The sequence below is a fragment of the Sus scrofa genome, chromosome 14 (assembly GCF_000003025.6).
Source record: "Sus scrofa isolate TJ Tabasco breed Duroc chromosome 14, Sscrofa11.1, whole genome shotgun sequence".
Classification (NCBI taxonomy): Eukaryota; Metazoa; Chordata; class Mammalia; order Artiodactyla; family Suidae; genus Sus; species Sus scrofa.
In genome coordinates, this window is record NC_010456.5 from 101,007,222 (window position 1) to 101,022,032 (window position 14,811).

A 14,811-nucleotide genomic window follows, 5' to 3' on the forward strand; every position below is an offset into this window, starting at 1 on the left:
AGCATTAGAGTGCATTTAATATGGTATTTGGAGCAGAAAGGACTTGTTAATATACATATTTACCTTTAGCATTAGTTGGCTACCTGACTACTTAGGGGACTCATTTGAATAACTTAAAAAAACAAAAAACAAAAAAATGCTAATGCCAATGCCAGGCCTCCATCTCCACAGATATTGGTTTAATTGGTTTGGGTAGAGTCCAGATTTAGGGCACTCATGCTTTACCTTCTTCTTCTCCTTCTCCTCCTCCTCCTTCTTTCTTTTTTTTTTTTTTTTTGGTCTTTTTGCCTTTTCTAGGGCTGCTTCCCGTGGCATATGGAGGTTCCCAGGCCAGGGGTCTAATGGGAGCTGTAGCTGCCAGCCTACACCACAGCCACAGCAACACAGGATCTGAGCCATGTCTGTGACCTACACCACAGCTCACAGCAACGCCGGATCCTTAACCCACTGAGCAAGGCCAAGGATAGAACCAGAAACCTCATGGTTCCTAGTCAGGTTGGTTAACCACTGTGCCACAATGGGGACTCCTCCTCCTCCTCTTTCTTCAAAGCTCCTTAGGTAACTCTAATATAGAACTTGAGACAAGTGCTGGAAGAAAAAGGTAATATATTTCTAGGCAGAGATGGGTCAAAGAAGAAATGAATATAAGCAAATATATATGAATACAATAACCTGCACAGATATAGCATAAACAATTGAAAGTACATTCATTTAAGTCCTATGAAATAACTGCTTCTATGGTAATTCAAATCAATGGTTGTTGAGTCAACGTCTACTATGCACCTTGCTGAGCTACATGGCTCTTTGTTAATACCTCCACTTTCACTGTCCACCCAGTCGACTGAGATTCTTTCTCAGCACCTCTGCTCCTCCCATGACTGGGAATTCTTGATGCAGACATCTCCAGTTATTTTTGTGCCCTCAGGATCTGGCCAACATAGTCTCACATACATTTGCTGCTCACTGACTGTTTATGGATCAAATACAGAAGTAAGTAAATGAAAAGCTGAGTGTCATGAAACTTGCAGGAAAAGATATAGTCTGATTCCCCACTCATGGAGTTTGTAATCTCTTATGAGAGTCACGGGATATATATCCAGTCACACGATATAATATATAGGGAGAGAAAATTACATGGGACATCCTCCCTCTGAAAAATTTAATACCTAAAGCAATTGAGGGGAGAGATCCTTGAGAGGTCAAGAGGAGAAAAACAAACCTAAGACTAAGGAGATAAGGAGGAAGGCTCCAAGAAGGAAATGAAACTTAAACTCAGTGTGGAAGATGTGGCAGAATTTGAAGGGTGAGGATAGGAGCAGGCATTCTGGAAAATGAGCATTAAAATGTGGAAAAGACAATGATGGATGCTCAGTGTATACCGGGTATTCTGATGCCACAGATCCAAGGATTATACTTGGAGAAACTCTCACCTAGAAGAAAAAAACCCAAACAACCACCTCACCCAAGAAATTCCCCAATAATTGTGAATATCAGGTAATAAGTGCCATAGCATAGACTCCCTCAGAGAATGACAGACGTGATGTCACTTGAACTGAGTCCTGAGGAATAAGTCAGCTTTTAGAGAGTCAGAATGAGAAGACAGAAGACATTTCCTGGCAAAAGGATTAACAGGGAGATGTGAAAAAAACATGGAACATTCAGGAAATTGCAATTGGTTTGGTACAAAGACTTGATGTATTTTGAGATGCACCAATTTCTCTCAATCCCAGATAATATTTTGGTGCCTCAGTCTGCTGTTGTTAGGAAAGAAAGGACAAGCAATGCTTAAATCAGATGACCCAGTTAAGTACTTAGGAAGGAACATCATGAAACAAAAGAGAGAGACCACTGCCAGGTGGCCATGACCAGGTTCTAAGAGTCTAACTCTGTTCCACTGCTTCATTTAAGTTCACATATTAGTACAATTTGTTTGATATTTAGTTCCCTAATAACAGGGCCTCCAGTTCTCCAGTGTTGGGAAACTGTGCTAGAAAAAGCAGAACAAACCCCTTTCTTAGTACTGACTTCCCTTGTACCAAGAATATTCTTTTGTTTAATCAAGAAAATGTGGCCTTTCACCTTAATTATCAAGAAAGGAACAAAATGATTTTCCAACTAAATGCAGATCATTTAGATATACTTCTTAAAAAGGAGGAGTTTAGGCTATTCATAAAACCATTTTTGTCCATCCACGTGACTCTTAGGTTAATTTCTAACTTTACTGTCAGTAAAGAAACACACAGAAAATGATCCCGACAACAACGTCTAGCTGTTTTTTTATACTGATACTCCTCTTTCTTCCTTCTGCATGAAGCTATGGAAGGAAAATTTTGTGACAGGAAACTATGATTCAGCTTGGAGAGTCTATTGTATCCATTCTCCTGCATAATTTAGATATTTCGGCTCAAGCAGGCTTGGTGACACTCCAGTATGAGACACGCTTGAGAAAAAGACTATCAATCATAAATTCGGGGAATGCTAATGACCTAAGGTCCCAGTCTACCCATCTCTAAATATAATTATTAATTTAAAACTCAGATGTCTTCTGAAGCCTCTACAACTACAGAACAGTGGAGGGGCTGTTTTCTTACTCAGCCTTGTGGGGGGACAGCATCATCTTGGCTTTCTGGAGTGGATCACCACCATTCTAACCCTGCCATGCACAGGGCTGGCAGCATCGATGCATGTTAGTAGGGGCCCTCAGAGGCTGGAGAATGGGAAGTTATTTCATCAATTGCAGTAGGATAGCTTCTCAGGTGACCTAAAGGCAGGTTGAATTTCTTCTGCCATATTTATATCCTCACAGCCAAGGCCCCACCCATCTGGGAAGGAGCATCATTTGGGGGGGGGGGGGCCTCCCAACCTGCTCCCTCTAAGCTCTCTCTCTCATCACTCCAGCCCACCGCAGCTTTTCATGATCATCTTTATTTGAGGAACAAAATAGTTTATTTCATATGTACAACCTGCCACAAGGTACTAGTCCCTTTAATGTACAAAACTGATAGGTAAGTGTTTATACCTCATTGAGTGGTGCTTTTTTTTTAATTGTCTTCTGTTTCCAAACCAAACATCCCGGGCAGGGCTGTACTAGAGAATGCGCTGTTCCTTTTGTTTCTTTGAACTTGGAAGCAGAGTAAAAGCAAAACTTTCAACTTATTTTGATACCTGTGACCTCAAGTGGGGTCTTCATCTCCCATCCTTAGGATCTTATTTGTGGATTCTTGAACTTAAACAGCCGAGTCACACTTACAGGAAGTTCAGCTCATTGGTTCATGGGATAGAAAGAGGCATCTCCAAACCTGCCTTCCCTCTTTGGTCTTGCTCTCTATCATTGCTTCATTTTTCCTCTCTTCTTCCTCTTGAAGTATTTTTATTCAAAATGAAATCAATGGGAACTTAAAGAGTAAGGTGTCAGGCAGGACCCTGGCCTACAGAAGAAAAAAAGATTCCTTGCCCCTCTTCACACAATTCTAACGTGTGTTCCACATAGTTTCTCAGAAGGTCCCCAGTGGAGTTGAGCCCCAGTGACTCTTAGCTGTCACCTGCTGATGAAGTCACCCTTCACTGACTCTTCTCCCTGCCTGGTCTCCCTTCCCCATGCTGTGGGCATGCCTTCTGGGATCACCTTCAAAATAAATGTACATCAAACTGCTTATCTCTGGGTTTGCGCTAAGGAGCACCCAAATGAAGACCCAACTCAAGCAAGTGTGAGACCGCAACACCAAATCATTCTCCTCAGGATCAGGAACTACAATGCCCCCATGTGCCTATGGTTTCTAGAGGCAGATAGGCCTGACCAGAATTTCCAATGAATGATGAATAGCACTCTCCATAGAGTGGTTCACCCGATCTGATTGCCAGTGATTCCTATTTTGACAGGTAAAGCAAAAAGACCATGGACCAACACCAGTGCACCTGTCCTCACTCAAGAAATACTCCATTAAAAACCAAGAAGCCAAAAAAAAAAAAAAAAAAAAAAAAAGGAGTTTCCTAGAAGCCTAGAAATTAAGGATTTGTTGTTGTTACTGCTGGGTTCTATCCCTGACCCCGAAACTTCCACATGTAATGGGTATGGCCAAGAAAGAAAGAAAGAAGATGGAGTTCCCGTCATGGCTCAGTGGTTAACGAATCCGACTAGGAACCATGAGGTTGCGGGTTTAATCCCTGGCCTCTCTCAGTGGGTTAAGGATCTGGCGTTGCCATGATCTGTGGAGTAGGTTGCAGATGCCGCTCAGATCCCTCGTTGCTGTGGCTGTGGTGTAGGCCGGTGGCTACAGCTCCGATTAGACCCCTAGCCTGGGAACCTCCATATGCTGTGAGTGTGGTCCTAGAAAAAAAGGCAAAAAGTCAAAAAAAAAAAAAAAAAGAGAGAGAGAGAGAGAGAAAAGAAAAGAAAAACAAAGCAAAGCAAGGTTCCAGGTCCTTAATAACAGGTTTGTACATGAAGGCTGGAGTGAATTCTATGGGATAAAAGTGGCTTCCTCAAATACCGTGCGGATGATTCTCGATTCCTTCCACCTCCAGTTCCCCCTCACACCACTGACTCTTCTTTTTCTCTTTCTCTAAACGCTCTGACCTTTTCTCCCACATTCAAGCCAGCATGTACTTCTCACTCGTCACGTTTCCCAGATCTGAGGGGAAAGAACTGAAGAGGCAAAATTCACTAGTCGGTAAGTGTGGGGAGGCTACGGCAAAATCTTGGAATACTTGTCAGTGAATGACTTTTGTCCTCTCACAACTACAAAGGTCCCCAAATGATAAGCAAATAAGTTGATCAACCGGAAGAGTAGTGTAGGTGTCCAGACCACAATGTGGGTTTCAACCGCAGCTCCACACCTTCCAAGGTGTTTGATATTGGGAAATTTACATCACTTCTCTCCAAACCCCTGTTTTCTTCTGTAAAATGGGAAAAAACCATGCCTACTTTACACTCATTTTATAGGTGAATCAAATATTTAGCATTTGTACCTGGTACACAGTAAGCATGTAATTTGCAGTCATCACTATCCCTAGAAAAAGTTAAATTTTTAGCTGGAAATGTTTATTTCATGTTCCTGCCACCCATCCACAAGTGCATAAAAAAAATAATTCCTCAAGGTTATTAATGGTTCAAGCAAACCCATCACCCTATTCTGTTCCATTATGCGGAACTCACAAAAAATCGCCTGTGACTCCTTCTTTTACTCTTGAGAAGTTTTATAAAGAAAGAATCAGCAGTGGAGTATGAGCAATAGTAGAAGATAAAATGTATATTGATTTAAAAACCTCTACACCTGCAGGTGATTGTTTTGTTGTTGTTGTTTTGTTTTGTTTTGTTTTTTGCTGCAACTATGGCATAGAGAAATTCCAGGCCAGGATTCGAACCTCACCACAGTAATGACCCGTGCCACAGCAGTGACAATGCCAGATGCTTAACTACTAGGCCACCAGGGATCCCCCTGCAGGTGACTGATTTTTATCGAGCTCCTTTCAAAATGTGGTTTTGTGCAAGAACCAAAGCAGATTGCAGTTGTAGCAGAGAATGATTAAATGAAATAGGACCTGGCTTGCTATTTGACACTGAGATTGAAGGCAATTGATTGCCATTGAATCATAAGATAAACAGTCCTCTTGTGTGAGGTCTCACCGTTTTACAGCCAGTTGCCACAATCTGAGTAAAATGAAGGGAAAATTAAAGCCGCAAAGACTTTTGCTTTAATTTTCCACACATTTGGTCAGAACTTTAATTTTCTTTCTACCTTCACTAAATCATTTCCTCAGTTAATTTCTCTAGGTTACCTTTGTTGACATAATGTTTTCATTACGTTCCAAAAGAGGTGGATTTCAGGAAGAATAAAGCGATCCCTTAGAAAGAAAAGGGAACTAGTGAATTCAGCAATTGCAGGACATCCTATAATTTTCCTAAAACATAGGGTTAACAGGCCTCTCCAAAAATATCACAAGAATGGCAATATTGTGCCATAAAAGAAGAGAAAAAGGAGCTAGCCTATACACCAATGAGATATAAAATACTGTCTCTCATTGTTTGGAGTATTTTCCCCCAATATAACAACAACAACAATCTCTGATGGGAATATAGAATTTACCAACTTATCTCTTAAAACTATTCAATATTGGTAGTTGTAAAAAAGATACAATGTTAGAGTAAGTGTAATGAGGGAGGGGGGTATAGATTAGTAAGGGCAGTCTGGCCAGAAGAATCCGGACAGTAAAAGTTAAGACTGAAACATGGTAATTAAAATACCATTCCAGAACAAAGCAAGATCTGAAATTCCAGACAGATTTTCAACTACAGTCTAAGATGACAGATTACCTAAAGATTTTTTTCAGCATCATAAGTTTATGATATGGAAATCGCCACACCCGAAGAGGTCCTACCTTTTCATCATCGGCGTCGTAGGTTCACAGGTAACTCAACTGCTCAGTTGCTTTGGAAAGAACTGCTCAGAGCCCCTTCAGGCATATTCTTTAAAATGTGGGAAGGATACATTCCTATTCAGTCAAATGTATTAATTCTCACAATGGAATGAGTTAGTAACCAAGCTCATTAGAATCTTAAAAAGCAAAAGAGACACGTCTCAGGAATTATGAATGCCAACTTCCTCAGCAGCTCGCCTGTGTACAGCTCAGAGTCACTTTCACAGCAGGCCCTGGAAAGACTCACCTGGCCTTTTGAAGAGTTTTTCTTATAAGGAACTTCCTTCTCCAAAGAGACACCTTTCTTCCCAGGGCTTTTAGTTTCTTCCTTACCCCAATAGCAGGAAGCTGGGTTCTGTTATCTTGGCCTGGTGTCCTTCATCTGATGATAATACATGAGCAGAGGGGGCACCAGGGTGCTATGGGATGAGCAAGCTCTCTGACCCCTGTTCTGAGTGGCCTCCATCTCCCACATGCTAATACCTCAAAAGATTCCACCAGAATCACCCCTTAGAGCCAATTTTCACCTGTCTCCCCCTGATCTCTAGCGGTCAACGGAAGAAGTCTTAGCTTATTTTTTCCACTCCCTTGTGATGGGAAATTCAGAATAGGTGAAATTCTGACTTGAGGATAGGAGCTAGTTCTCATTCATTTCCATATACCTAGTATGTTGCCTGGCCTGTGATAGGTGCTCAGTAAAAAGGCAGTGAAATAAAAATAAACAAAACTGAGAACATTTGATGAAGAAATGCTACAATGGAGGGAGAAAAGGTCTAGAAAGTGGACACTGGGAATTCACTGTCTTTACCTTTTTGCTAGAACTGGTCCTTTAGGGTCAAACTCACTTGCCAGTTGCCTCCATCCACTTTCTGGTAACATGTTCTAAGAGCAAACTTCCTCTGCTTCCTGGGCATCCTGCTTCTATCCTCTTTAGTCTAGATGTCTCTGACACCTGAGATGTCTCTTCAGGAACCTGGACCTGCAAACATTTGCATAAGCAGAAAGTACATTCTAGGTGTCCCAGGAGCTAGAAGAAAACAGGTCAGCCTGCACGACATTAGAAAGGAAGGGAGTTAGGTAAGACTTCTTCCGTTGACCGCTAGAGATCAGGGGGAGACAGGTGAAAATTGGCTCTAAGGGGTGATTCTGGTGGCATCATTTGAGGTATTAGCATGTGGGAGATCAGGCCACTCAGAACAGGGGTCAGAGAGCTTGCTCATCCCATAGCACCCTGGTGCCCCCTCTGCTCATGTATTATCATCAGATGAAGGACACCAGGCCAAGATAACAGAACCCAGCTTCCTGCTACTGGGGTAAGGAAGAAACTAAAAGCCCTGGGAAGAAAGGTGTCTCTTTGGAAAAGGAAGTTCCTTATAAGAAAAACTCTTCAAAAGGCCAGGTGAGTCTTTCCAGGGCCTGCTGTGAAAGTGACTCTGAGCTGTATACAGGCGAGCTGCCGAGGAAGTTGGCATTCATAATTCCTGAGACATGTCTCTTTTACTTTTTAAGATTTTGGTAAATACTGGACAGCAGAGCTGCTGCATACCTCTGGCGGCAACTGCATAAAAGGTAAGTAGACATGGGTAGTTTTTAAGGAAATTGATTTTGAGATCTTTGGATGTTTCCACCAACTTTTAATTTTTAAAACTTCAGAAATGCAGAATAAACTCCCACATCCACTTTATATAGATTCCACAGCTGTTAACATTTTGCCACATTTCCTTTTTGAACTCTCTCTCTCTGCCCGTGTTATACTCATTCAAGTGGAATCCCACAGCAAAAGCAGCTTCAGTACCAAAGTGTTAGAGAACCTGATGAGAGCCCATTCAATTCACATTAATATGTATCAATTAAAAAATTCCTAAGACTTGGAGTTCCTGTCGTGGCGCAGCGGAAACAAATCCGACTAGGAACCATGAGGTTGTGGGTTCGATCCCTGGCCTTGCTCAGTGGGTCAAGGTTCCAACTTTGCCGTGAGCTGTGGTGTAGGTGGTAGATGCGGCTCGGATCTGGCACTGCTGTAGCTCTGGTGTAGGCCAGCGGCTACAGCTCTGATTAGACCCCTAGCCTGGGAATCTCCATATGCCATGGGTGCAGCCCTAAAACAACAACAACAACAACAACAAAATTCCTAGGACATACTCATGTTTCCTAGGCTGCATAAGGTGGATGGAATCAAAAGCCATCTCAGTCCTTAAGCCTTAAGCAGCCCAGACTCTTGATTGTTTTCTGGCTCTTTTTTAATGGAAATCAGAGAGTATAATTAAGAAGGAAGAGGAGGAGTTCCCGTTGTGGCACAGTGGTTAACGAATCCGACTAGGAACCATGAGGTTGCAGGTACGATCCCTGCCCTTGCTCAGTGGGTTAACAATCCAGTGATCCAGTATTGCCGTGAGCTGTGGTGTGGTTGCAGACGCGGCTTGGATCTCGAGTTGCTGTGGCTCTGGCGTAGGCTGGCGGCTACAGCTCTGATTCGACCCCTAGCCTGGGAACTTCCATTTCTTGGGCTGCTCCACAGGAGCAGCCCAAGAAATGGCAAAAAGACGAGAAAAAAAAAAAAAAAAGGAAGAGGAATTCCCTGGTGGCTCAGCATATTGAGGGTCTGGCATTGTCTTTGGTTTGGCTCTGGTTACAGCAGTGGCACGGGTTCAATTCCTGGCCCAGGAACTTCTGCATGCCATGGGCATGCTCCCCACCAAAAAAAAAAAAGAAAGAAAGAAAGAAAGAAAGAAAAGAAAAAAGAAAAAAAGAAAAGAAAAGGAAGAAGAGAGAACTGGAAGGCCAACTCCAGTTGCCCCAAGTGCACTTGGGTGTGTAGGGAGAAGAATGTTGTCCACCTGTCATCAGCTAAAGCCCAGAGGAGACACCACGCACCAGCTGATATAAAAGTATACACAGAAGTTCCCATCATGGTGCAGTGGTTAAAAAATCCGACTAGGAACCATGAGGTTGCAGGTTTGATCCCTGGCCTTGCTCAGTGTGTTAAGGATCCAGTGTTGCTGTGAGCTGTGGTGTGGGTTATAGACGCGGCCTGGATCCCTCGTTGTTGTGGCTCTGGCATAGGCCGGCGGCTACAGCTCCGATTTGACGCCTAGCCTGGGAAAGTCCATATGCCATGGGCGCGGCCCAAGAAATGGCCAAAAGACAAAAGACAAAAAAAAAAAAAAAAAAAGTATACACAGAACCAGCATCTGTATACAATTGTGCTTCTCTGATAGGAAAATTAGCATTTGTCCTTCTAAAAATGGAGAACATTAATGCAGAACCATTTCGTTCAACTCCTCATCTTACAGATATGAGAAGTAAGGTCCAGAGCAAGAAAATGATTGCTGATGTTGACATTACTTATAAATATCAGAGTTAGTCATTGAACAATTTCCTTCATGGGCCCAGTCTGGTGTCCTTCCTTCCATACCATTCCCTCTTTTCATTAAGACTTCACCAGAAGGTTTAATTTCACACTTTCCTAAATAAGGTGCCTATTTGTATCTAAAACATATCACCAAATTTACAAGTAAATCCATGAGTGGGGGGAAAAAAGAAAACATGAGAGAGAAATCTAATGAGAGAGAAATCTAAGTGTTTTAGGTAAATGACTCAAAGGTGCAATAACACAATGTAGTTAATAAATTAGGTTTAAATTTCTCTTTAAATAAAAACTTTGGTCCCAATGTTGTAAGATGCTTTCCTCATGCTCTAGGTTTGACTGAAGGCCACTTTCATTTTGAAAGGATCTAGTAAATGTGATCCAAATATTCTATACCATCCAAGCTATTGTCCCAGCCTAAGGGAAACTACAGACATTTCAAGCAAAGACAGCTCACTTACCCTTGCTGAAAAGGCAGTGAATGAATATTAGTTCAGGAAGAAGAATCTGAATTCAGAAAGATGGTGCATTTTATATTACTTTCTGTTTAGAGTTAAATGTTTCAAAGTTGAAAATAAAGAATTAAAAAAAAAAATTGGACCTTACTGAAACTGAAAACAAAGCTAAAGGAAAGGTGGTCAAAAGATACAATCTTCCAGTCCTAAAATAAATCTTGGAGATATAATGTACAGCATGGTGGCTATAATTAGTAATGCTGGATTGCATATTTGAAAGTTGCTAAGAGAGCAGATCTTGAAAGTTTTCATCATAAGAAAATTAGTCTGTATTTATGCATGGTGATGGATGTTGATGTATTACAGTGATTATTTTGTTACATATACAAATATGTATATGTATATATAACATAAATATACATATTTGTATATATTACAAATACCAACTATGATAATACATGTATGTAATATATGTTATATATACAAATATATATATATACACAAATATCTGATGAGTGTCTTTGTTAGGGGTCTTGGGACACGAAGAGTTTAGAGAATTTTGGGCCCTGAGGAAAATAATTGTGTCGATAAATCAAGGGAGTGTATGGAAACTTCCACTGAAGGAAAGTTACAGTTTACTGTTTTGTTGATTCAGAAAACATTCCAATGTGTGAGAAACTGAGGATACAGACAAATTAAACATGGCTTTCATTCTCAATGATTGGGGAGAAGTGATACAACAGCTAGGATTTCAATACAGACTGCAAGGGTGCATTAATAGACTGTGGACTTGCAGATGTTAAACCCTGGCGACCAGGAAGCAGACAAGTGTCTATTCATGGAAGTATACATTCAGTCTGTGGCAACAAGACGGTGGATTCTAACATAACGTTTGTAGGGTTTCAGTAGTAGCTGGAATCAGAAAGGAAATATTGAGTTAAATTAGTAGGAATGGGATGTGATGGAAAGTCTAATTTTAAGACTCATGTCATTTCCTTCTCTGGGCTTCCTTTTTCTATTCTGTAAAACAGAGTTTAAATCATGTATTCACAGAATTATAGAGAAGACGCTTACAAAGCAAATAATATAGTAGTCCTTTCATTCTATTGAGCTATCAAGTGTCCCATGAGAAGGATGCTAAATGTAATGATTAATCTAAATTTTAATTCAGCCTTAATCTCTAACACCCTAAATCTCTACCTTCACTTTCAATGTTCATTGCAATTCGGTGATCACTTATGAGGGCTTTCATTATGTCTGGTCTTAGTATGTAAAGATTAATTTTTTTAAAAACCTGTCCTCTGCAGTTCCCGTCATGGCACAGTGGTTAACGAATCCAACTAGGAACCACGAGGTTGCGGGTTCGATCCCTGCCCTTGCTCAGTGGGTTAAGGATCTGGCGTTGCTGTGAGATGTGGTGTAGGTTGCAGACGCGGCTCGGATCACGAGTTGCTGTGGCTCTGGTGTAGGCCAGGCCTATGGCTCCGATTAAAACCCTAGCCTGGAAATTGCCACATGCCGAGGGAGCGGCCCTAGAAAAGGAAAAAAAAAAAAACCTGTTCTCACACTGAGGAATGTCAAGTTCTTTCCCTGGAAATTTTCCTTGTAGTCACAGATCATTTTTTTTTTTTTTTTAATCTCTAAGATATAAATCTTTTTATTTATTTATTTATTTATTTATTTATTTTGTCTTTTTAGGGCCACACCTGTGGCATATGGAGGTATCCAGGCTAGGGGTCAAATCAGAGCTGTAGCTGCTGGCCTACACCACAGCCACAGCAACATAAATCTTTATTAATACCTTAAAAATAATTATCCTGCTGATCTTGGAGGGGAGAGTTACTCTCACGCCACCAGACTGCAAGCTTTCTTAATGTCTATTTTTGTCTTATTCAATTTTGTATCCTCAGCCTTGTAATAATGTCTGCCATAAAACCATGCCTATGATTGCCTTTGTGGTCATTGTTGTTTGTTTTTATTGAATTGAAATGATCTGAAAAGAATATAGATGGCAAAAATCATTGGATTTAAGTCATTGTAGTTCTAGTAATCCTAGAAAAAAATTTTTTGTTTTATTCCCAAAGCACACACACACATACATGAATTGGGTCAAGTAGAATAGTTATCATCATGAAAGGAATCCATGCTATGGCTGGCCTTTGTTTCACTATGTGCTAGATTGTTTATCAGATTAGAACACCACCCCTGTTTCCCTTCTGCCTTTCCACACCTAATTGCTTAGAACAATTAGCAGTCTCACAACAAACTGCCCTTTCTTTCCTGTCAGAAAGAGTCATGGTTTGTTTCTGTTGGTTTCTTTTCCTGCTTTAAACCCACTCCCAGTATAAGGAGGTCTTCTAGTCCTGAAGAAGGTCCTTCTGCTCTTTAAACTACCACGATGTAAAACTGTGAAACTTTGAAAAAAAAATTCTAAATACAAGTGATTACTATCTATGAGAGTTTATTTAGAAACTTGAAAGAGAAAACCGGCTATGAGTCATGTGCCTTTGCCCTAAGAGAATTCCCTTTCATGTATTACATTTATAGAAAGTGAAAGACATTCTGTCATTATTAGTGCCAATGCATTCATATTTAAATTTAATTCTTTAATTTAAAGTAATTGTTAAAGCAGAAGATAAATTGAGGATAATTAAAGGGTATAACCTTTAACAGAGGACATTTTTATCTAAAAAAATGTAATTTCAAAGGCACAGGATTTTTAAGTTTTCCAAAAAATGAAATTTTGGAGTTCCCTGGTGGCTCAGCAGGTTAAGGATATGGCATTGTCGCTGCTGGGGCTTGGGTAACTGCAGCAGCATGGATTCCATCCCTGGCCCTGGAACTTTCGCATGCTGCAGGCAAGGCCAGAAAAAAAATAATAATAATAATTTTAAAGAAAACCTACAGGAAATGAAAGTTTTTTCCTCTTGGAATGAAAGTTCAAATAAAATATTTTATGCATGTGCCTGTCATAGAGGCTGGAATGTGTAGATGTTCAATAAGCTTTCATTTCTTTTTTTTTTTTTTCTGTTTTTTTTTTTTTTTTTTTTTTTTGCCATTACTTGGGCCGCTGCCGCAGCATATGGAGGTTCCCAGGCTAGGGGTCTAATGGGAGCTGTAGCCGCCAGCCTAGGCCACAGCCACAGCAAAGCCAGATCCAAGCCTTTTCTGCAACCTACACCACAGCTCACAGCAATGCCGGATCCTTGGCCCACTAAGCAAGGCCAGGGATGGAACCTGAAACCTCATGGTTCCTAGTTGGATTCGTTAACCACTGAGCCATGACAGGGGCTCCAATAAGCTTTCATTTCTTACTCTCTGCTCTGCCTAAATTTGACTAAGATATGGTAAATAATTATTGGATATTTACATAGTTCCAGGAATTTTCCTATGCTCTTTACATAAATTATCTCATTAAATCCTTACCAAAACTGTATGAGGTTAGTACTAGATTATTTCTGTTTTAGTAAAGTGAAAATTGAAGTGCATGGAGATCTGTAGTTGGTCCATAGTCACACAACTAGTAAGTGGCAGAGTATAACTGTGAACTCAAGTCTGTCTCACTCCAGAATGTGTGCTCTTAATCTATATATTATACTTCCCCCCACCCCTCCCCCATGCTATCATTCTAATTACTGAGGTAAAATCTTGAAGAAGAACATATAAGTTGGGTCTGTCCACCAAGCCTATGGCTACACCAAAATATCAGTTTAAACATTAAAAAATTCAACCAGTAAGACATGTGGAAGGACATTCAGCTCCCTGTCGGAACATGAATTTTCAGTTATACTGCCAAGCATTAGATAGACATTGCCTAAATTTTCCACACTGAAGTATAAAACTTTAGCTAATGGATCTCCAACTGACTCGGACAGAAGTTGCACCTGAGAGGTAAAATAGGCTTTTCAAGGGATAAAAAACCCGGAGTTCCCACTGTGGCTCAGTGGAAGCAAACCTGACTCGTATCCAGGAGTATGCATGTTCGATCCCTGGCCTCGCTCGGGGGGTTAAGGGTCTGGTTTTGCCATGAGTGGTGGTGTAGGTCGCAGACACAGCTCGGATCTAGCATTGCTGTGGCTGTGGCATAGGCCCACAGCTACAGCTCCAATTTGACCCCTAGCCCAGGAATGTCCCTAGGCTGCAGGTGTGGCCCTAAAAAGCAAAAATTTAAAAAAAAAAAATGGGATAAAGAACCCTGTGTAGTACACACTATTGTCTTCAGAAAAGGAAAGGGTAAGAATAAACTTAAACACTCCTCAAATTCAACACTGCTTTTCATCTGGAAGCAGTATTACATGCGCAATTACCTAAGGTAGAGCTGGCTAACAGAATAAATATAACTGGATGTTATTTATTCAGCAAATATCTAGTCATCGCTAACTCAGATCAAAGTTTTGTGTATGGGGAGAAACAGGATACAAAGGTAAATTAAATAGATCTGTGTGCTACACAAAGAGTTTGCAACCTGAAGTTTAATAAAGTGAGTTCACTGATGGCAGGAATCCAGAGCAGTATGGTAGATTCATTGATATATTGGTATTTATCACTAAAGGAGTACCAGAAGCAACAGGA